At 39.6% G+C, this 23,880-nt stretch overlaps 1 protein-coding gene and 1 long non-coding RNA gene across 2 annotated transcripts in view; both read right to left on the bottom strand.

The window, feature by feature from the left end:
* CNTNAP2 (contactin associated protein 2) overlaps positions 1-23,880 on the bottom strand; it is a 1,034,819-nt gene that overhangs the window by 763,536 nt on the left and 247,403 nt on the right. The gene's annotated exons all lie outside the window — the stretch shown is intronic.
* LOC136007644 (uncharacterized) lies at positions 2,918-13,289 on the bottom strand. The gene is made up of 3 exons (XR_010609782.1): positions 13,193-13,289; positions 4,598-4,658; positions 2,918-3,248 (listed from the first exon to the last, which is right to left on the bottom strand). It is a non-coding gene; the product is annotated as an uncharacterized LOC136007644 (long non-coding RNA).

The raw sequence follows: 23,880 nt of genomic DNA on the forward strand, positions 1-23,880 counted from the left end.
ACAGAGAAATAACATATGGCAAATAACACATTATGCGAGTCCCATTGAAGATCTATTGCACATACTTTAAATGGCAGGTGATACAGAAACCTTACGACAGTACTCTATACAAATGTAACACTTAATGTTAATGATTTAAGCCCATATTCACACATGCTTTGATTTCTAGGAATAATTACACAATTGATAGCTCCATCTGGTTCAAGATGCCTGATGACACTTTTGTAATCAAACACTCTCATCAGCCTTGAAACTGGATGAGATTTTTTAATATTAAAAACATTCTGCAGTCACCCATTAGTTGTGTCAGCTGACTGGTGATTTAACTCCAGGGTGACACTTGTAGTACCTGAAGGAAGCTATGACTGCTGCTACCTTGCTGTCAGTCACCCTGCACAGACAATCTCAATTAAGTCATTCCATAGAAAGAGCCACATTTTCCCCCAGTTTCTTCGGATAAGCAATTTGGGAACCCAGAGGTCCCATACTGCAACCCTAATAGCTAAGTTACTAACTATGCTGCCATATGCCTAGCCCTTGGCTTGGATTTGTCCAAGCCAAAGGCTTCGATTTGTCCAAGCCAAAGGCTTCTTTAAACGTCTTTGAACAGTCCCATTAAAAAATAAAGAACAGGACTGTCTTCAGCAGTCAGGAAATACAAGTGCACAAGCCATGTATCAGCTTGGCTAGGAGAAGCAAGTAAGATTAAAGAGACCGCAACTTCATCCTAGTAATCCTGTGTAGCAGGTATAGTTCTGGGTCCAACTTAATAGGGTGATCCCCATTTAGCTTTGTCTGACACCAACATGTTATTTACTTCGTAACAGAACCCCAGGCACGAGCAGCAACACAGTGTTTCCTTTGCCACCAGCCCTCTGTGGATGCAAGTCATTTGAGGGAAGATAAATACTCTGCCACTCACAGAGACTCTCCTGACACAGTCTATGGGAGTATCTGGTCCCCTCTTCTTCAAGCGAAGAACCCAGCCCTTGAGGGCACCCTGGTACTCTGGATTAGCTACAGCCCAAGCAGCTCACCTCCCCCTCATTCTCAGAATGATTCTTTCCTCTAAATCAGAAGACTCCATTCTGACTTGTTCCTAACCAGCAGACAGCATCCCATCTATCACTCCAGACATTACCTGGATTTTAGTGTCATTATTCAGGCTCTTTTGAACACCGCTTCCTCGGGACCTGGCCAAAACTGTACTTGCATCCTCACATAAGGGGTGTGTCTTCGATGCAGAATGGAAACAAAACTAGAAATCCACTTCGAAACAGTCACCCTTTCCTCTGTAAATGAGAGCTGCTAATTAGACTAATTCCAAGTCCCTTAGAAAATTCAGCACAACATTAACAAGGGGAAAGGTGTGACTGAAATCTCAATAGCTATGAATGTCAGGCTGACCACCTTATTCACTAAAAATGAACTCACCACCCTGCATTCTCTCCCCCCAGTCATAAATACGTGTACTTTTCAAGAAAGAGGAAACAGGAAGCATGAATACATTCCAATAAACATCTCGGAACTTTTACAGAAACATAGCATGTAATTTATTATCTGCAGTGGCAAACAGAAAAGAGAGGGTAGCATAAAGAAGCAATATTCATTTCTGAGAGAAAGTGAACACATACAAAAGAAACGTTACCTGAAATACTCCTCATACAATATTTCCTTTCCAGCAGAGGATATCTTTATAGCTCCTACATGCACTAAACCACAGCTCTGGTTGTATGAGAGATTGTTTATTGCACCTGAAATGGTCTCTATTACATGGGTTGCATGACAGAATAAAATAACGATGCCACAGCATGGCAATCTGTACAGCATCTTTCATTCAGCATGTCAGCTTAAAGCTTCCCCCCCCATCCCCCCCCCATCTGCACTTATAACAACTACTTTCTGCTTTTACAAAATTAGAGAAAAAACAAAGTAAGAATAATGTTACAGATAGCACTGCTATAGAGATGATATTTTTTCAGAAACACTCAAATAGCTGAAAGTTAAAGACGGAAAGCAGTGGCATGAAGGGTAAAATGAAAGGGATGCCACACTTCTGGCTATTAACAGACTGTTGTGGTACTACAACATTAAGTGGACAGAAAAGCACTATCACTTTTAGTTACAGAAAAGAAAGGTAGCAGTAATTGTTCATAATACTGAAATCCTGAGTTAAGAACTTCTTTCAACAGTTATTAAAATATTGATCCAGAAGAGTTGTTTTTTTTTTTTTTGATGCAAATAAATTATTAATCCTGATGTCCATGACAATTTTAATCCTGTTAAAGAAAGCTTTTTTGTTTCTTGGCTATAATTACAAATTCACAGACAAGATTAATCTATTTCATTTGACAGTAGAGATTTACCCAGCTTTAGCTAATCCATTTTGGAAAACAGAGAAAACCAGACCATACAGGATACACACTGCTTGCAGTGCTCTTTGGTTGTCTAGCTTTATTATTATTAATAGTTTGAGTATTAGTGCTCCAATTCTGATCAAGTAAGATGCCCCAATTCCATAAAACCATTAAAGTTCAGTATTTTGGTTTGCTCTCCCCGCTGCATTCACAAGTAAGTTTTGGGTAACATCAAGTACATCAGAAGGAAGAAGTAATAACAAAAAAACCCAAGTAGCCTAGATTACCACGTGAATCTAGCTGTGATCAGATCTATTTACACAGACATTCAAGCAAGTACAGGAGTCCAGCTGAACCATGTAAAAAGACGGCAAGAGTATATTTATTAATAGTGAAAAAGGTCAAAGCAAAGCTTTGTAAACAGTGGACTGTCACATTTAAAGACTGCAGAGAACAGGAAAAGGAAGATTTTAATCACTGCTTATTTTTCAGCTGAAATGATACATTACTTCACTGATGCTTAGGACTTACAATCTGAGCAAAACCAGGACTTCCCCCCCCTTATTAGAAATTAATTCAGACGAGTTTCAGCACAGATTCACAATATTCCCATTTCCTGTTCAAAGTTCTTTACAGATTACACAGATCTATTGAAATCCTATTTTCAAGAAAACAACAACTAGTAGAAGTTTTACCCAACTTCCAAAGAAAAACTACATGAGAACATATCTCTGCATGGGATGATACACCACGATGCCAGCAACATTATGTTCAGGCTAGTAGTGTAAGACAGCACTAACAATCTTGGGAAGACTTGGCCTTGCCCTTCAAGAATTGTGTTACACCTTTTCCCCTTGCCTCAAAGTGAAATTCAGGAAACAGAAGAGGTTTCTAAAAAACAAAAAGTAACTGTTATTGTTTGTGGAAAAAGAGAAAGGAGATTAAAAAATGCTGTCTTGACATGAAATGCATGCAAACTTTTTTTTTTTTAAACAAAGTGCACCAGAAAATCCCCATGCAATAAAAAATACAGCCCAAAACTTATCAGAGGAGGAAATGCGTTTAAGAAATGCACAAGCTAGAAAAGGACCTGCAAATTTAGAACAATCAAAATATTTGAATCATACTGGAAAATACCTGCATACGAACTCCATCAAAATAACGTGAATAGTGGAACCATGAAAGCAGCAGGTACTTAAATGGCCAGACAACAATGCTGGGTAAGGAGATACTACCCCATTATCTGAGCTTTAATAAGAGATGTGGAAATGATCTTTGCGCTCTGTGTGAAATTATCAATGATATTCCAGTTCAGGATCTGCTCTTCAAAGTTTCTGAGCATATCCAAAATGTTCAGGAGATGATGTACATTAGCCAGACCAAAAGCCTACCATGCATGAAGGGAACATTAAATGAACTGAATTATTTTATCAGTTTATCATTAAAGGGATTTAATTGTAAAGTTACTGTCTGGCATACAAAAAGACATTCCGATGCGAGACAGAGCAAAGTGAGCAAGGGACAACAAATTTTCGTAAATGACTTTAAAATATAATCCTGCTACAGTTCTGTTAGTTATATTTCACCCTTATAATCAGTTTAGAAAGGTGATCAGGCATTGATTGGGTCTCCATAGCTACCTTTCAGTCACCTCAAAAAAAGGCATAGAATCATAGAATAGTTAGGGTTGGAAAGGACCTCAAGATCATCTAGTTCCAATCCCCTACCATGAGGAAGCCTATACTAACAGGCTTGTAGAGACCTCCTATAAAAGCCACATTTCCCTGTACAGCTTTCCTAACCTACTCCACTTTTACTCAGTGTGTTGACATAGCCATTTTGTGTTAGCTTTTCTTGACTAAAAGACATCAATTTACTCATTCAGTTGACCTACTTGCAAGACATCAATGAAGGAGCAAGATGAGATTGTGCAGAAGATTTTTAGTAGAATTCGCCTCCCATCAAGAGACAGAGACTCACTTTGTCTTTTCATGTTATCTTTGTTTTTTATCAAATGTACACAGTACCACACATGTTTGAAATGGGCTCATCCATCACCTGTCCTTCAAAGCCTGAATGGAAGTCTTGTTCTAAAAAATTAAGGAGTTAACTTTACCGCATAAAGTTTTTAATGTATATAAATTAGGGTATGTTTAAAAACCACCGCGCCATTCCAAACTGGGCTACCAGAAGAGAAGCAATTTCCAGTCCTTCCTCGCAGTATTACCCGATTTCCTTACTTGCTTTCTCTTCCCTTTTTCCAAACTGTTACTTCCAGGAATCAGTCCCCTTTCCATCCTGCTGGATTTAAGACACATTTTCAGAGTTCTTATAGGTAAACATAGTTTCTATTTTCAGATTGCTATAAGATCCTCTTGCACCTTTTCAACTTGCATCTCCATAAAGGAAGCTGGCTAACCACATTGCCCACTCAAGTCCTGTTTTGGCTGTGTACCACTTTGCACCACCAGTGCTCATCAGCACTGATTCGATCACCTATAGCCTGTGCTTTCTATTACCCAGCTGTTCATACTTCAGGCAGATTTGAGAAATTGGTCATTGCTTTTTTTTGGCTCCTGTTCAAGTCACACTCAAGACTATGCAGGCACCAAGTTTCTCCTAGGTTTTAACTGAAGTAGTAGAAGCAGATTCTGCAAAGAGATTGGCTTCATTCAGTTGTTTGACTGACTTAAGTATAGCAAGAAAAATGAGTCACCCATGCAAAAAAAATACTTAAAAACTACATTGTTAGACTCCAACTGCACATCATGTTGCTTTATTTAAGGAAAAAACATGACTACTTTATTCTGAAAGATAAGCCTTTGCCCAAGAATACTATTTCCAAGTACAAAGCAAGCAAGTCTTACTAGATTTCAGATCTTCGAGGGCACTTTCAAAAGTCTTGTTTAGAGGTGGCACCTGTAGGCTTCCAATTCTCCATATGAGAGCAGCCTGTATTAATATTCTGCTGCTGCCATAAGATTCTCCCCAGCATAGGGTACCTGCACTGACTCCTAATGACAGAGCAGACCCTCACTTCATAGGGATCCATTCACTGAAACAGAAGAAGTATTTGCCTCTTTATTGTGAGAATAAAAAAAGAATAAATAAAATAAATAAAAAAATTTGGATGTAATCAAGCAAGTGTTCCCATCCATCCAGGTGGATGAATGAGAATTTCAGATCAAAACCCATGCCTAGATTGGCTTTCTGAAGCTCAGATCCAAATAAATATTTCTCAATTTCCCACTACAAAGACTAGGGTGCTGTCATCTTGGTAACCATCACAGGGAATGGTTTTGATTGGGGATTTTATCCCTTTGAAAAGATTTCCTGAACAAAGATCAAACTCCCTCATCCACACCACAAACAATTCAGTGCTAACCATAGCTAAGTATATTACCTACTGGTCAGCCAAGACCATGGACTTTATCCATGACCATGGACATTTTTATCCAAAGGTGTAACAAACACAGCCAAGATACGACTACTTTTTTTCAGTGCCATTTTACTTTAAAACTTTCCTATTATAAATGAACCTTCATCTCCCTAGTTTTTCCTTAAAAAACAAGTAATCTAAACTTGAAATTGTTCAGTAGTTAATCCAATTAAAGATTTCTCTTTAAGTGTCTAACACTTCTCCTGTTCTAAAGCCTTTTAATTAATACCAAGCTGGGGCTTTGTTTATCCTTCTGGATTACAGCCTCTAGCGTATCATCGCACTGCCTTTGTCACTGCAAATGAAGAGAAGTTGATGCCCTTTATTTTGGCATTATGCCCTCCCTTTTCTCAGGAATTAAGGTCCTTTATAGTCAGCTTGCACTCATTTTGTGAGGCATTACAAGTTAACACAGGGTGGGAATGTTTCATAGATAAGTAAGTTCATTACCATTTCTCCCTGTGAAATGCAAGTTGTTAAGTGTAGTTGTTCTTCCTTTTTTTGCATGTCATGGAGGGTAAAAGATGTTTTTTCTCCAATTCTTTTCTTTCAGTAATCTTTTCCTAGCTAAAATTGAGAAGGACTGAAAGGTGTTAGTTTTAATCAGATGTGCATTTACTGATTTCCTGGGTCCTGTGTTTTAGCTTTCATAGCCTTGATAGACTGAAGGGGTATCTGCAGACAACAAACAAGTAGCTACTGGGCATGACAGTTTCTATAGGGTTGATTAGTTAGTTGGTAGGGAAATAGTTCCAATACTGTGATACCTATTAAAACTATTTTTGCAAACCATGATAAAAGGGCCCCAAAAGAGGGCTCCTTTTAATTCTATTTTTCCTACTGTAAGAATAGCTTCTGTTTCCCCTGTTCTACAAAACACATAGCTCTCGCAGAAACACTTCCATAGAGCATTACAAGGTCTGGCACTATTTATACCAATGCTTTACATTCATAAATGTTTACAGGCAAGAATCAAGTCTTCTAACATGAGAATAAGCAGAAGAAACTGGCTGCGTGCTTAAGCTCTCCTATAAATGCAGCTACCAGGTATGCTGCTCTTAAGATATTCATATCAGTAAGAAACAGCATGCAATGACGTTTTCAAGGGAGCAATAGGGAAGACTCTGGGTGGCTGCAAAGCAAAGACTGATACAAGAGAAGCGCTCAGCAAAATTTTAAAGGCAGATTGACAACTGCTGAAGAGATGTTAAGGTTGTTACAAGACTAGCTTTTAGCACTGGTTGACAGGAGAGAACAGCACTCAAGCCATGGAAGTTGTGTTAAGGTAACTTCTATCACTGAACCAAGTTATACTTGGCTAATCAAAATCAATTAATAACATGGTAAGGACAAGATGCTGACTTTGACACACACAGCCAGAATACAGGGAAGACAAAAATGGTAGCTTCAATGCCTTTTAGTAAGGCAGTATTAAATACAGAGAGAGATACTCAACAATGTAAAAACGTACTCTACACACAAACCACACTGGAAACACCAAGTCTGCATCAGCCTTGAAAAAGCATTTAAGATTAGGTAGAGCGTAGATAACATTAGTCACTGTGCTGAAGGTCTTGAGTTCTTCATGAATACAACCCTATCTGAAGTCTCAAATGAGCTGGCAGATTCCACTGAATAAAGTAGAGGCCAAAATTACCAGCTCCACCATAATCTTTTCATAGCTGCAACCGCCATAAGCATTTAATCCAAATGTCAAAGGTAGAGGTAGGAGTCAGTGATCAAGACAGTTGTCTTATTTCATGTCACAACAGGGTCAAAAATAACACCTCAGAGCACTAAACTCTCAAGAGTTTACTCCAGTTCTATCTCCAGACCTGAGCAACATCCTGGTTCCCATGGCACAGACAGTTGGTTTCATAGCCCAAAAGGGAAACAGCTCACTCCATACACAGCTGGAAGAACCAAGCATCAGCGCTTACAAGTCCTTAGGTGGAGATTTAGTATTCCACGAGATTCAAAATAGCACACTGACCATCAAAGCTAGCAATTCCTTTAAATTAACATGGCGCATCACCTTTCTGCAAAGCCACAAGATCACATCAAGAACTAACAAACAGGATTATTTAGAAACTTCTATGGACAATTGTATAGAAACTAAAGAAATGCTGGAAAATTGAGCATGGAAGGTACATTGTAACTGTTCAATGTCAGATTTGATTTACATCAACACAAAAAAATCATATTCTGCTTCTACATACAATGAAAAATTGCTGAATAATAAAAGGCCACAATTATGGTTTCTAATGGCAATCTTCTTGGGGAACAGCCACCTGATTCCATCAAATTAATTCTCTGTATTCCTATCCCCTGTATTATAACATGTTTTCTACAACTAGGCAGAGAGATCTCATGCATATTGCACATACATAAACACACAAACTGTTAGTGAAGTATTCCAAATAAATCAGAAATGACCTTGCTGTCACTTAAAAAATACTGGCAAATACAATGCACATTTACATTCTTGGCCTTGACTATCAAGATCATCCTTGTATTTCATTCCTCCTCTGGCAGGAAACATCCTCTGATATCCTTTCTTAAAGGAAAGCTTTCTACTGCTAGGCCTCCTGTGAAGTCAGTTTGATAGCTGTGCATTTAGACTTTAATTGTTCGAAAAACTTCAACATTCATGGATATGTTCTTTTGTTAGCAGAAAAAAAATCATTATTTATTAGGACAAAACAGGCTGAAGGTTAAGGATGATCAGCACAAGAAAACAAACAGGAGAAACAGTTAAATCAGAGCAACAGAAACCATGAATATTTATGAGAAAACCACTCTGCCAAAAGGTGATCATTTCCTTTGATTTAATTAAAGGGTGGGGAGGAAAAAAAGCAAAGTAATAGCCATAACAACTGGTGAGGATTTGAAAAAGCGTGAAGTATGGTTTCTCATGAGAGCTTATTAAAGTTACAGGGTTTTGTTTAGAAAGAAATACTGTAACACGAGTGCAAAGCTAACTCCCACCAGAGGGAAAATACATTAAAATTAATGTATCATCAGATGAGTGAGAAGCACCATATCTAAGTAAGGAAAGCACTCGAAGCAAGTGTCCAAGATGGTCTAAAGAAACTCAGAAGCACAATCAAGATATTCACTTTTATTAAATAAATAAACATTTATGATGAAGTATGTGTAACTATTACAAATAACGGATCAAACTTACAGGGGGTGAATTTAAGGAGATTAAAGTCCTGGACTATTGGGTTTTTTAGAGGGTAAAATCCATTGTGAATGAATGATACATGTCATGCTCACAAAATAATACCATGAAGTAAAAGTTTAATGTTCTTGTCACAGAATCACAGAATCACAGAATCCCAAGGGTTGGAAGGGACCTAAAAAGATCATCTAGTCCAACCCCCCTGCAAGAGCAGGGTAACCTACAGTACATCACACAGGAACTTGTCCAGGCGGGCCTTGAATATCTCCAGTGTAGGAGACTCCACAACCCCCCTGGGCAACCTGTTCCAGTGCTCTGTCACTCTTACAGTAAAGAAGTTCTTCCTGATGTTAACGTGGAACTTCCTATGCTCCAGTTTACACCCATTGCCCCTTGTCCTATCACTGGATATCACTGAAAAAAGCCTAGCTCCATCATCCTGACACCTACCCTTTACATATTTGTAAACATTGATGAGGTCACCCCTCAGTCTCCTCTTTTGCAAGCTAAAGAGACCCAGCTCCCTCAGCCTCTCCTCATAAGGGAGATGTTCCACTCCCTTAATCATCTTTGTATAATGCTTGCCAGGAACACAAGGACAAACTGAGCAAATACTTGGTATAAATACATCTTATAGCATAGTGCTCTAATAAAGCCATAGACAGAGATGTCAAAGAACCCTAAGAAAAGAGCTATTCTTGCAGACCAGAAAAGAAGATTTAGTCTCCAATTTAAGATTTGGGGTTATTAGAGTGGACACATACACATTCTCTTTAAGAACTCACTCTGTCAAAGGAAATACCAGCTTGAGCCATTCTTGTCTCTACTTGAAAATAGTAATAAATCTGTAAAATAATCTTGGTCATTTCCTCTTTTACGTGGAGATTGGGAAACATACACAAACCACTGTCAGTGTAAGTCTCCAAATGGACTTTCCCCCTCCAAAAAGTAATGTAACTGCCCAACCTCCTCTCCACTACCTTTCTCTCTCCACTTTCTTTTTGTCTCTTTTCTCCACTTCAGTATTTTTTTGCAGACTGAAAATGGAAGTGTTGCCCTCTGAGGAAGACAATCTTTCATTTTTCTTTGTGAAAGAAAACTAGAAAAATACTATAAATCTTTTGAGAATGCCTCTTCTTGGCATTTTTATACTCTACTGTCAAAAAAACTGGAACAACCACTTAAACATTTCAATGCTTCTCCCAAGGTAGCTTCTAACTTGAATTACCCATTCTTAGAAGGGAAATACTATCTGAGAGGCTTCAGAACAAGCTAATATGAACTGAGACATTGCTGAAACTGTAATCTACTAAGTAACTGAGCACCAGCTGGGACCTCTAACCATTAACACCAGTCATAGAATTATCCACTAAACTCAGGAAACCTTTCAAAGAGTTCTAACCTGAAGTTGCAACTTAGTATGGGAACCAGAGGAGAAAAGCCAGCTCCATGTTTTTATTCATGCTTGAACCCAGTGATGAATACAAAGCAGCAAAAGCTGATCCGACACAAGAAAGCAAATGGGCATATGCCCTTGTTTTGCCCTTTAACAAAAACTGAAACACACATCAGTTTAATAGGGGAGTGACATTTTATCTAGTCTGATTTTCGGCTCGACAGCGTGCTTTCCAATACAGCCTCATTTTTACTTTAAATCTAATTAATCTACTACAGTTTAATAAGGCATATAAATTAATATTAATGATATCAACCTAACTTACAAATTAAGTTACTGTGTAATAATTTTCTGAATAAAGCACCGTTACATGAAAGAATGTAAAATAACCAAGAGATTTACATTAAACAAACTATTTCATAACCTACTTCAGGGTGTGGAAACAAGTCAAAATCAACAATACTTTCTAAACACATATTTCTTATTATGAAAGACGTTTTTAAAGTGCCTTGAACTGCTTCCAGCAGGGAAGGGAGAAAGAAAAGGTGTTTATATTTGTATGTTTATGTGTTTGGATGTGTGTGAACAGATTGATTGTTAACTACATTCAGTGAGGGTTTGTTTTTTGGGGTTTCTTTAGCACTAACCTAAAAGAAAACCACACTCAAAACTCTAAAATTCCACAAGATCTAACCGAAAACCAGTTGCAGAATATACCTCAACAGTACTTACATGAATCACTATAAAACTTAGGGCAGGCAGCAGGGACAATGCCAATGGGATTCCTTTCATTTATTTTGGTTTTTCTACTGGAGAGGGACTGTGGGGGAAAAGGAAGGAATTGGGGAACACATTGACACAAAAAAGAGTGAAGATAACATGGGGAAGGACCAAGTCGGGAGAAATTACATTAAGGCCCAATGTGAGAAAAGATGATATAAATCACTGAAATGTAGCCCAGCTGACTCAAGTTTAGTTCATTGTATTCCAGTGGACTGCAGCCAGGATAGACATTTACTAACAACTAAAGTCGATCACCTTGTGACCCTATAAACAGTTGTCCTACATGAGGTCCTTTTAGCTCTCCTGGACTACAGCAGGCTGTGACCAGCACCTCCCTCTGTGTAGGACACATCTCAGAGCCCACAAGGTCTCAAGTTTGCAACAATCAGCACCACTGAGAGCTGAAAAGGAAACCCAGGTTGAACTCCTCCCACCCCCACAGGCTCAACCCTTACCTGTTGAGAAGTACTGAGACATGTGACAAATATTTCACTGAACTCAAGGGAAATTTTTAACAGGTAGCTTTAAATGTCTCTGCATCTCCCTATGCATGCAAATGTGTGTATTAATTGCTACAACAAGTATAGCAAATTCTGTTGACTCACTTCCAAAGTGTTAAGATCCACCTTAAAACTGCAGACTGCTGATAAAGCCATGTAAAAATTCCCTCTGCAGTGAGCTGATATAAGTGAATACTATCAACCAAGTACAAGACGAAGATTAGACTCAGCTATACCTAGGGTCCATCAGGAGCTTAAAAAGCAAGGTGGTCTGTCCTGAAACTTGTGATTTAACAGGAGAATTTCTTTATTCCTTGTATGCCTTCTATTAGACACAAACTTCTGAGCAAGTCCGAGACAAAGATTAGACTCAGTCTCACCTAAGCTCTGTGAGGAGTCTAGAAAGCAAGAGGGTTCAATCTGAACCTTGTAATTCAGTGGGAGGATCTCCCTTACCCTTTGTGCCTTTGCTCTCTGCATCAATCATTTTTAAGCTTGATTTTACCTTGATTTTCCTCTGTGTACTTTACCCATGTTATAATTAACAGAGTGAACCTTGTCACTGAATTTGGTCAAGTCATGCTTTGGTTAATTTATATTCACCAAATACTTACTAGCAATTTACTACTCTTGCTAAAACCTTTGGTGGTAATATTTTGAGTGACCCAAATCACTTATGTCACAATAAACTAGCAGAGTCAGCAGCATCTTACAATCTTGCATCAGATTTTACAACACACAGTCCTTATAAAGCCACCATACATTCTCATCTCTGCTGTAGCAAATCTTACTGATCACTAGATCAACACATGCAACAGCCAGTATTTATTCTTTTATTGGTTCTTGCAATTAATCCTCGTGATGAGAAGTACTCACTAAAATGAAGAAGCATCAGTATCTAGAGGTTCGTAGAGGGTGAGCTTGGAACCACTCTCCCCAAATCCTTGCTCCCTAACCAACACGATTTCTTCTACCACTCATTTCCTTTATTTCTCTTACTCTTCCCCTAGTAACTTTTTCAGACCTACATTTGGCTGTCGCCTGCCAAACTGCAGCCCCACAGTAGACTGCAGCAACACACCTCTGCTTCTCATCTACAGAGAACAGAGCAGAGCAAGCCTGTCCCTCACCTTGAAAACCTCAGCCCACCACCAAGCAGCCTCTCCTAGCATTGGAGAAGCAAGAAAAACATGTAACAGAGGGAATACTTGTATTTAATATATATATACTTGTATAACTATAGGATTTGAGGTTGAAACACTGAAAGACTACCATGAGACTGTGGTCCAAATTCATACCACCACAATGGGATGCAACAAAATGTCAATGCCCTTTCTACCTTCAAAGTTAAGAATGCTCTCTAAAAAACACTGACATATTTCACACTTTACCTTTCATTTCCCTTTCCAGGCTGAGAGGATCCCAAGTTCCTCCTTGGAATTAGAGCAGCATTCACAACAGCACACCCTCCCAACCCCATTCCAGGGAATAAAAAAAAAGCCTTCCACCACCTTGGCCTCAAGCTCCAAATACCTGAATTCCTTTTGCTCTCTAATCTTCTGGCTGCAGCCTAGGACACCACCAGCAGATTCATTTTCTCCCCAGACAGAAACTCAAGGACACAACACTTCCACTCCTCCCACTCCCCACTATTTCTACTACCTTACTTAAGTGATGGACACTTCTCCAGCTGTGGCTGTTGGCAATCACTGTGCCTGCAGAGGCAATAATGAAAGCCACCTGAGCACACACTGCCTCAGAAACCTCCTCTGCCTTTGCAGGGCTACTCCTCTTCTGCTTTGCACATTGTTAAGTCTAATATTGTCTATAAGACATGAAAAACCACAACAAAACCAACATTAATGATGCTGAGGACTACATTAAATGGGAGGAACATGGAAACCGAGGAACTAAGGATTTGTATGTGTGGGCATAAAACAGAAAGGGAAAAACCTGGTTCACATCTACTTCTCCACACCTTCAGAGTTGCTATTTAGCCAAGAAGGTTACCTGGTTTCTCACAGATTGTTTTCCTCAGCTCTGGATACTACTGTAGCCATATTAATATTCAGAAAGAAGACAAATTTAAGCTTAATTTCAGTTTTTCCAAGTTTTTCATAAAGAAATCTAAAGACTTAACTCCTATTTTCATTTTTCTTTATCTCCTACTAAGAAAGGAACAAAATATATCTGCTCATATCCTGTTCCTTGTGAAATACAGGTATGTATTATGTATTATCATACCTCAAACAGTTAAAAAGTCAAGGAAGGATGTCTCCTCTTTGTCTGCTCTAAATCAACTCCCTTCCTTCCACCCTGAGTCCCTAAAATCGGCCAGCATCAGTTTTCAACATTTTTAATGCAACTAACACTGTGTTACGGTGCATTTCATTTAATTATTTATAGCTGCTATTGAGTATTTGTGTCTTTGAAGACTGAAGGAAAGAGGATTTATCCTGTCTGACAGCTGAATGCAACCAACATTTTAACCAGGTTAATGATCTTAATTTGGAAAAACCCAACCAAACCAGAAGCACCTGGCAGTGCAGAAGTGTTCCATATGAGACTGACCCAGTGCTACCTGCTTTTTGTATTCAGTAAGAATCATATTTATAACGCCTATAAAGGATCTATTTCTTTTTTTTAGTTCATATGGAAAAGGGGACAAACGGATCTTTATTTTTTATTTGTGAAAAAATAAACTTTAAGTCAAACACCAGAATTTGTCACATTTTAGTGCAGAAGAGTGTCTGACACTCTATTCCCAGCACATTTGCTATCAACATTACATGTACTGTATCTGAATGTAGCTGGCATGTAGCATGCTGTGCAGATAGCAGCATGAGTTGTATTTGTAATTGATATTGGAAACGCATGATGGTCAAGAATAATGGGCTGTGGTTTGCCTCATGCTGCCAGAAAAGGCATACAGTACCCTTGCTGGTTACTGAAAAGCATCTTGCTCACTTGTCCATTCATTTACAATATCAGAAAGGTATTTTAAAAAGTCTTTAGAATTATACTTCAGTATTCTGAAATAAAACAATACTTGAAGACTGCTTCCATAGTTCTGAAGCCACACTCTTCCATCTGTGCAAGCAATGGATGCGAGACCTCTTTTGTAACCATTAGTGGAATTCAGCTAATCAAGGATGGGTTAATGCCTGGGATACACACAATCTTCCTTTAAAGTATAGAGAAGGAACTGAAATATACATATGCTGAAGTATAACCAGACTTTGACCCCAAACCACCAAGAATTTTCTTGTCATAAACATGAGAAGTCATAAATTTGAGAAATCAGAATAAACATTTTTGAAGGACCACACTGATTTTTGTCTGGATTATACACTCAGTCCAAAAGACCTTCATCCAAAATCTGGAGAACCCTTCCAATTTAAGAGGTTAGGAAAAGTAGTTTAAAAATGCACATATGATTAAAATATGAAAACTGGTTACCTGGGATACCAGGTCTTCTTTGAGTGCACCTTTTGCCCAGGAGCCACCACTGAAACAGAATTCATTATTAAAATAGTGACAGACCTAGGTCAGAAATGCGGAGAAGGCACAGCTATCTAAGAGGACACAGAAACTCATATAACCATATATCAATTAGAAGGAATTATTAAAAATGTCCCTTGGCACACCACATTGCTTTAGGGCTTTCAGAAAACCCTACTACTGCTTGGGGCAGCTTGGAGGCACTTGACAACCCAGCACACCAAAGTAGCTGCCCTGAAGATGCCTCGAGTGCCTGTTCTACTGCCTTATAACAGCATAATGCAAAGGGGAAAGGAATGAAGATGTAAAGTTATTATCTTTCCTTTAGACACTATTCTGAGTCAAGTGAAGAATTAGCCTCCGATACTCTGAATGACAAAACAGTAACTCATGTAAAGATGTTATTTTCATTTAATGGAATATCTTACCCCTATGATGTCAAATTCTAAGGATTAAAATTTAGGGACAAAATTCAAACCCCCTAATGCTTCCACTACGTTTGCCTGGCTTACATGAGCATGTTAAGTGAAAGAAGGAAGATCCAGGCAGCTACAGGTGGGTCACCCTCCCTTTAATCCTTGCAAAGGTGAAGGAGCAACTAATTCTTCTAGAAAGCATTTCCAGGCACAGGAAGGACAAGGAGGTGATTGGGAGTCATCAGCATGGATATACCAAGGGATTTACATAGAGGTTTCCCTGTTTCTGGAGTTACTCAGGATACTAAAATATACGGTAACCACAGAAGTTCTTTCTGTGAAAGGAATTAGCATTTACACACTCAAGTACACAAAACCGAGGTCTCGAAGCACTAGATTTTCACAGCCTATTACCAACTTTCAGCCTCTGTCAGAGCACTTTAAAATAGGCAAATTTCAAACACCACGCAAACCAATAATGTTCTTAACAACCAACAGGGTGACTGTAAAAGACAAGTGTATTTTCCCCCAGTGCCTTTAAAAGTCGTCCAAAAGCATCACATAAGAAAAGCCATGTCATTTCTCTTTGAAGAAAAATAAATTAAAAGCTGCATAAATCCCAAATGGCTGACATCAATTTTAGTTAATGAAAATAACTATAACAGCACAGTGACCACGGGACAACTCTGTTCAATCATTCTTTCTGTTCTGCAAACATCATAACCAGAAATTTTTCAATGCAGGGTACTCTGTTAGAAATTTGAGAAGCGGAAGGTAACGGTGCTGATGCCTTCCAGCTCCAATTATTCGAGTGTTATTTTCTCTGTTAATGGTGAAAATCATTTTTTTTTTTTCCCCAGGCTTATCAGGTACCACAGCCTCCTCTCAATTCAGTGTAATAATACAGACCAAGGATACTACACACATTCATCAAAGTAAACACAGGCGACCTAAGTATGTAAGGCCATCCCACTGCTGCAAGTTTCCACCCTGCTGTGGTCAAGACAGCCACCTGACAGTAAATCTTTAGCGCATTACTTATTCCTAGTATTGACAAGACCTTTCCTGCTGAGAGTAGCTGAATGTTTGTGCATTAGTACAGCCTGTCGCTTATCATCGCCACCGGATTCCCAAATCCCTTACATGGGTCAAGGCAAAAGTCGCAGGCTGAGCGAATGCAGAGACAAACTGTTTCTGGTGGAGCTCTCCAAAGATAAATATGCTCACAGCAAAGGCAGAAATGTTTTTATTCTCAAAGAAATAACAACCAGAAGTCAAGGTGTCTTCCACCACACTGTGAATATAAGTCATGAAAACAACATACTCAGCCAGATCTGGGCAAAATTTCTCTCTGACTTGTGAGATCTCTCCAGGAGCCCATCACGTATTGACAGCACTCATACCTCCTCTGCTCACACTGAGAAGAGCTGCTGTGTCTTACAAGCCTCAAAGGTTCTCTCAGGTTTCTGGTGTAACTTGCAGTTAATGTTTTGGACATTGTCAGCACTAGTCTCACAGGACATTAAGAACTGAAAGCAGAAACTATAAAATCTTTGTCTCCACATGGAATGGATTCTACATGTATCATCCTCTGGGTGACTCCAGGCAGTTAACACAACTGTTTACAAAAGTCTCAGCTGGAAACCCAGTGCACAGAACAGACAGAGCCCCCACATGTAGGGAAAGGCATGAATTACCAAAAACGTTCCAAAATAGAGCAAGAGCAAAATTGAAATGTAGGATATTGTGCAGTGAGAAGGTAACAATTAGACAGGAGGTGTGAAATACACTCATATAGAATTAATTTGGTGCCTTCCTTTATGATTTGTATTTTTTAAGTCCTTTTCATGTTAAATATAGTTTATCTGTACCAATACCTGAAATTCTAAGGGCCATTTTCTTAGTGTTTCTTCTCCATCAATGCTTCATCAGCACAGTTGTATCTACTACCATGCAAATCTCAACACACTGAAATAGCGCACTCCGTTCCTCATTCAGAGAAGCACACAGAGCTTTAGTGAAGTTCCTATCTACTCTCCAGACTGCCAGCTTGACACACAAATCATGTCCACCTGCAGGTCCTAACACATATTTTTTTCTTAAATGAATGAAATAGAAACTATTTATTTTTAATGAATCTAACATAAAAGGTGCTCACCTTCAACTCTTCACGTCAGCGGTAGTCTCTCAATTACATGTAAAAATCAAGCTTCTAATAACAGCCCTCCTGCTGAGAAGCTGACCCCTCTGTGCTAGGCTTTGCTGCAGAAAATGTAAATATTTGGCCATTGTCGCACCACAAAGACAATCTGTCTCCCTCCTTCTGCTCTGTTTATTCTGTAGTGACATACTGTACCCAGAATGCTGTTATTCATTCCCCTGTTTATCCTCCAAAGCCACCAGCAAGAATTAATTCCCAAGGATGAATTGCACTGAAATTCAGATGTAAGCTAGACACTTTGTAGCCCAGAAGTGGACTAGAGAAAATATCACTGAGAGAAATTAAATTTCACTGAAACAGGTCAGGTATCAGAGGTATCAGCTGGTCCTTGAAAGATGGAACCTGGAAATCATAACGAGTGATAGTGCTGTTACTGATCTCAATGTATGCATACCTACTGTATGCTGCTACTTTCTCCTTCTCCTCATCCTTTTTTCAAGTTTAATTCTGGTCCACCACAACAACAGCGCCCTCAGGCATATCACATGTAAAGGTTGCCACTATGCACCTACATACGGCTGGCTGAATTAAAAGCACTGGAGTCCCTAGGGCCGGTAAGTCCATAGCTGGTACTGTCCTCTACATATAGGTCTCCCTGCTGTCCTGCCAACATGGTTTACACGTTGTGATCTTGCAAATCTGTCAGTCACGAGAAATATCACATCTCTGCTAATACAAACTGCCCTGGGCCTATCAGTCTTTTCATGTTTATCTTCATGCAATTTTGCTGCCACTCGCTGAAATGCTCCAATCTGTTTACTGTTTGTGGATTTAAACAAGCTAGGAATTCCTGAAATGAGTGAAACCACCACAGGACACTGCCAGACCACAGTGGGGGGCCATGATGACAAATGTTGTGATGGTTCAAAAGTTAGTTAAAAGAAATACGAATTTCCAATACAGCCAGATTTAAAGCATTTTGTAAATGCTCCTCCCACTTCAACAGGCTTGATAACTTGCCTGCTGAGTACCTCCCAGGTGTGTCCTTGAAGCTCAGATTTTTACAGTGTATGGATATCAACTAAATTCTGCCTGAGGAAGGACTGAAATCAGGGCTGTGCTAGGGATGGACACAATCAGTGCCAGTTACAAGAGCCAAAAAGCCCCCAAAAGAGTAAAATGTTTCAGAGTACCAACAATTACAATAGTGCAATTACAGCACTATTGAATAATCTGGGAAAGGGAGCACTGGTTCTGCCGGAGGCTGAAATTGTTGTGAACTTTTTCTTCCTAACTTCATACTCCATAGCAGAAGCAGACTGGCGGCCTCTAGCACATTTTACCTACAACAGAAGCCACATGGCAATGATCTCTGTATCTCAGCCAACTAAGATAATGTGACCTCACTCCTTTTCCTGGCACCTGAGGACTCCCTGCACACCTATGCAAAATGATCTCCTCACCATTTTGCTGAAGGAAGTGTCCCCAGAGAGAAAGCAAAGACATGCTGCCTGCTTCCTGCTGCTCCACCTCCTGCCTTGGAAGAGGGAAAATCCCAGAGGACAGAGCTTAGGACTGTGTTCCTAGGTACTGCAACAGCAGTGCCCCTGTTGTACCGCAGGCACATTCAGAACAGCAATACAACCCTCATACCAAACTACTGCTCACCCCTGAGTTGCAAGATGCTGTCCTAATGAATCATTATTTATTAATTTTATAGCACAATACAAAAAGCCCTCAGCTTCCTTCCCTTACCAATCAATAACATAAATATGCAGCCGTTACTGGCAGGAGCTGATCCCTATTGAATTCATGATCAGCATGAGAAAAAGCAACAAGCAGGATTTTCATGTTATACCAAAAATGTCCCCAGCAGGAAGGGTAAAGAGGGTAAAGATATCAATTCTGACGAAACCATGTACATGACATTAGAAGTCCATATAACCTTAATTAAGTACATGCCTTATTACTTACTTTTAAAATTAAATATCTCCATTTGGTCTTTGAGGTGGATATTCCACAAACAAGGCGGCACAAAAAAGCTGGGATGATGGTCCATTACACACACAGAAAGAAAAGACTGCATATCTCAACTGTGACTCATTACAATACTGTAATGAGTTGGGTTGGCATTTCAACTGAAGACATCTTATTTCATTGCTTATCTACAGAATGCTCAGTGATTTTTCCAAGCAACGCTGGGATAAAGCTAGTCATTTTTATGAGTAGAAAACATCAAGGCATAAGATAGAATTTCAAAAGAGCAGAAGAAGCCTTTTAGTAGGAAGAAAATGTGAACAAACACACCAAGGAAGTCACAAAAAAGTTTGACAACCAAGTTCTCCTTATTAAAAATGGTGGGTGGTTTTGTAAACTTCTGTGAAAAGCTGAGCCTTCTTAGTACATATGTGCACAAGCAATCTGGAAGATATATACAAGGGTTCAACCCCCCAAAAAAAACACCAACCCAAAAATACAGCATTCTCCTAGGGAACTTTTCAGATTGTCACTTTCACGTGCTGATGGTGGCCATTCCTCCTAACACCTTGGTTCCCAATGTTTCTCATCTTTGTGAAGAAGATCCCAAAGAGACTTTGAAATGTAATTTCAGACTAACATCCCCATTTAAAATACCCTCATCTGCCTGTAGAAAACCAACATCTTCCCGCACCTGTTTGCATTCTCAACTGGAATTTGTTTACATCTTCTTCTAGCTATAGATTTTCTCTGATACGGACTTTGGGTGACGTTAAAGGGAATAAGCATAAAGTAGCTGAACTCTGAACTTCGTTTGTCATAAATCAACATTTCTGATCATGCTTCTTTGTTTTAGTGGCAAAGGTACTTCTATCCATGAAAGAAATTCCGGGAAGGACTTAGAAGAATCAGACTTAAGTCTCCCTCAGCAAGTTTGCCGATGACACCAAGCTGTGTGGTCCGGTTGATATGCTGGAGGGAAGGGATGCCATCCAGAGGGACCTTGACACGCTTGTGAGGTGCGCTGATGCCAATCTCATGAAGTTCAACCACGACAAGTGCAAGGTCCTACACCTGGGTCGGAGCAATCCCAGGCACAGCTACAGGTTGGGCAAAGAAGAGATTCAGAGCAGCCCTGCAGAGAAGGACTTGGGGGTGCTGGTCGATGAGAAAATGAACATGGGCCAGCAGTGTGTGCTCGCAGCCCAGAAAGCCAACTGTATCCTGGGCTGCATCAAAAGGACTGTGACCAACAGGTCGAAGGAGGTGATCCTGCCCCTCTACTCTGCTCTTGTGAGACCTCACCTGGAGTATTGTGTGCAGTTCTGGTGTCCTCAACATAAAAAGGACATGGAACTGCTGGAACAAGTCCAGAGGAGGGCCACGAGGATGATCAGGGGACTGGAGCACCTCCCGTATGAAGACAGGCTGAGGAAGTTGGGGCTGTTCAGCCTGGAGAAGAGAAGGCTGCGTGGAGACCTCATAGCAGCCTTCCAGTATCTGAAGGGGGCCTGTAGGGATGCTGGGGAGGGACTCTTCGTCAGGGACTGTAGTGACAGGACAAGGGGTAACGGGTTAAAACTTAAACAGGGGAAGTTTAGACTGGATATAAGGAGGAAATTCTTTCCTGTTAGGGTGGTGAGACACTGGAATGGGTTGCCCAGGGAAGTTGTGAATGCTCCATCCCTGGCAGTGTTCAAGGCCAGGTTGGATGAAGCCTTGGGTGGGATGGTTTAGTGTGAGGTGTCCCTGCCCATGGCAGGGGGGTTGGAACTAGATGATCTTGAGGTCCTTTCCAACCCTAACTATTCTATGATTCTGAGACATATTGACAAACTCCATACACATTCAGCAAATCCCAGCAATTACAACCAGGCATTACTCCTACTGCAGAGATGTCAGCATGTGTGTATGACTTTGCCAGCTGGGGACTTCCTAGCTCTCAATGTTAAGAGAATTATTAATACTGATGAGGCTTTGCTCTAGTGATTAATCCTCCTGAAAACTGAGGGCATTTTGTCCCACATCATGAGTTCATATTCAGAAATATTTGATGAAGTCAACAAATGACTGATCGATCCACTGAACACAAATATTTGTCTTCAAGGATTTAGTCTTCAAGCCATTTTTGGAATCTGTGATTGGGCTGGTCTCCAAAAGAAGGATAACTTTCGGATAAAGATTTCTATTCCCAGACATCTAGCTAAATACCCAAATGAAAACTTCTAAGCATTGTATCTGCTCCATGATAAGAAGGCAGCTAGTATTCCAGAAAAAATACTGCTCAGAGACTGGCTGTGGCTATTTTTTCTGAACGTGTGAACACTCAGTATCCAAAAAGTCATGGAAAACATACATAAATAGCATGTAATCATAGACAAAAGTATATAAAAAAGTCAGGACAAATTAAAACAAAAAATTAAATTGGGGATTACTTTCACTATATTTGTAAGGCTTACAAATACACGTTGAAGATGTTTTCCTAGGTACATTGAACTATTAGCTTTACAATCAAAGTCACTCTGTCTGATCTTCATTTGGACTAAATAACCATTTCTATATACTTGCCTTCTCTAGGCTTACCTGCTGCTGGAAAACAGAAACTGTTGTCCCAGCCCCAGTGTAATAACAATCATGATTAATGTAATTACAATGGGAATTCTCCCACAAACTTCACAAGTTATCTGCTTTATTTTCCTCTGTTGGTATGTTTCAATCATTTAATTTTACTTCCACTTTAATAATTATTTTATTATGTCATATTAATTTGTCTTCAAAGCAAATTAGTTCTTAGCTGCATCAGGCTTGAAAGATCCAAACCAAGATAATGTTTTTCCCTTGGTGGCCTCCATAAATACACATTAGACATACTGTGAAAGGGCTGAAGCTGGCAGCTCCAAAGCTACCTTTCTATAATCAGAAATCTTGCATCACAAATACGTACTTGGTTTTGTTTCCTCATTTTGCCTCTTCCCTCTCTTGAAGATATTTAGAAGACCTGGCTTTAAAATCTGGAAGGAATAAGAAATGTCAAACCCAATCTGCAATTATGTACCATGTAAATTCTCTTAGTATCTTCCTGTATGTTTCCAAATCACATGAATGACTACTATATGGGTTTTTTTTCCTGATTCTGTTTTTTCTTTCTCTTTTTAATTTACATACACACTCCATAAAGTTTTAAAGATTTAAATTCCAGCAGGTAATACTTCAGTAGTGAAGTTTCCACTAAAACAAAATGTCTAAGGCAGCAAGCACACATAATTTGAGTACAGATCAATGTTACCATACTTTTCCTTTCTTTGTCCTCAAGTCCCTGGTTTAAATATATAAATATTATCTATAATAAGGCTTTTCCTTCATAAGGGAGAGTCCTAATGACCAAGTTGCTTAGGCTTTTGTTTGCTTTCTCTTTCTTTGACCCCATCAGTCTCAGACTGTTGGCTGCCTAATGTCACATTTCAGTTCAAGTCCAGACCACAAAGACCTCAGGCTCACGGGCAAAATCGGGCAGCACTGAAAGCCCTTTCCTTAGAGCTGCGAGTCACGTTTAAAACCACCCTCAGATTCAGAAAGGCAGGAGAAACAACAAAAAGAAAAATAAAGAAGGAAGTTTTCCATTTCTCAGGCAAGTCTATTTGTGTTCAGCTTAAAGACAGAAGAGGATTTTAATCAGCATTCAGGTTCCTGACAGAGGGTAGCAAAAGTCATGAAAGTAAAAGAGAGGCACAACTTCTGGCACACCTCTTCACTCAGCATTTCCGATTCTTCTCCTTTTAGGGCAGGTCTACATTCGCATTTCAGTTTAGATCAGATGTTGCTTTTCAAGGGACCCTCAGTATTGTCCCATTTACACTGTAGCATGGTCTTGCAGCACACAAACTTACTCATGCTAATATGGAGCTATGGTGAAAGATGCCCCACCACAAATGATTTGATTTTCCATGAAGACAAGTTTAGAGCCAATCCAAAATAAAAGTCCTGAAAACAGACTGCTCAACCCAAGATCTGAGCATCAGCTGCTTTGTTTTCTGGTCCCATCCAACTTGGCCAGCCCTACCTGCTGATGGAAGCATTGCCTGAGGTATCCCCTTGCCATTTCCATCCTCACTAGTAATTCTCCCATGCTTCATTTTCCGCATCCCTTCTTAGATTGAACCCATCAG

This window comes from Lathamus discolor, chromosome 2, assembly GCF_037157495.1.
Source record: "Lathamus discolor isolate bLatDis1 chromosome 2, bLatDis1.hap1, whole genome shotgun sequence".
Lineage (NCBI taxonomy): Eukaryota > Metazoa > Chordata > Aves > Psittaciformes > Psittacidae > Lathamus > Lathamus discolor.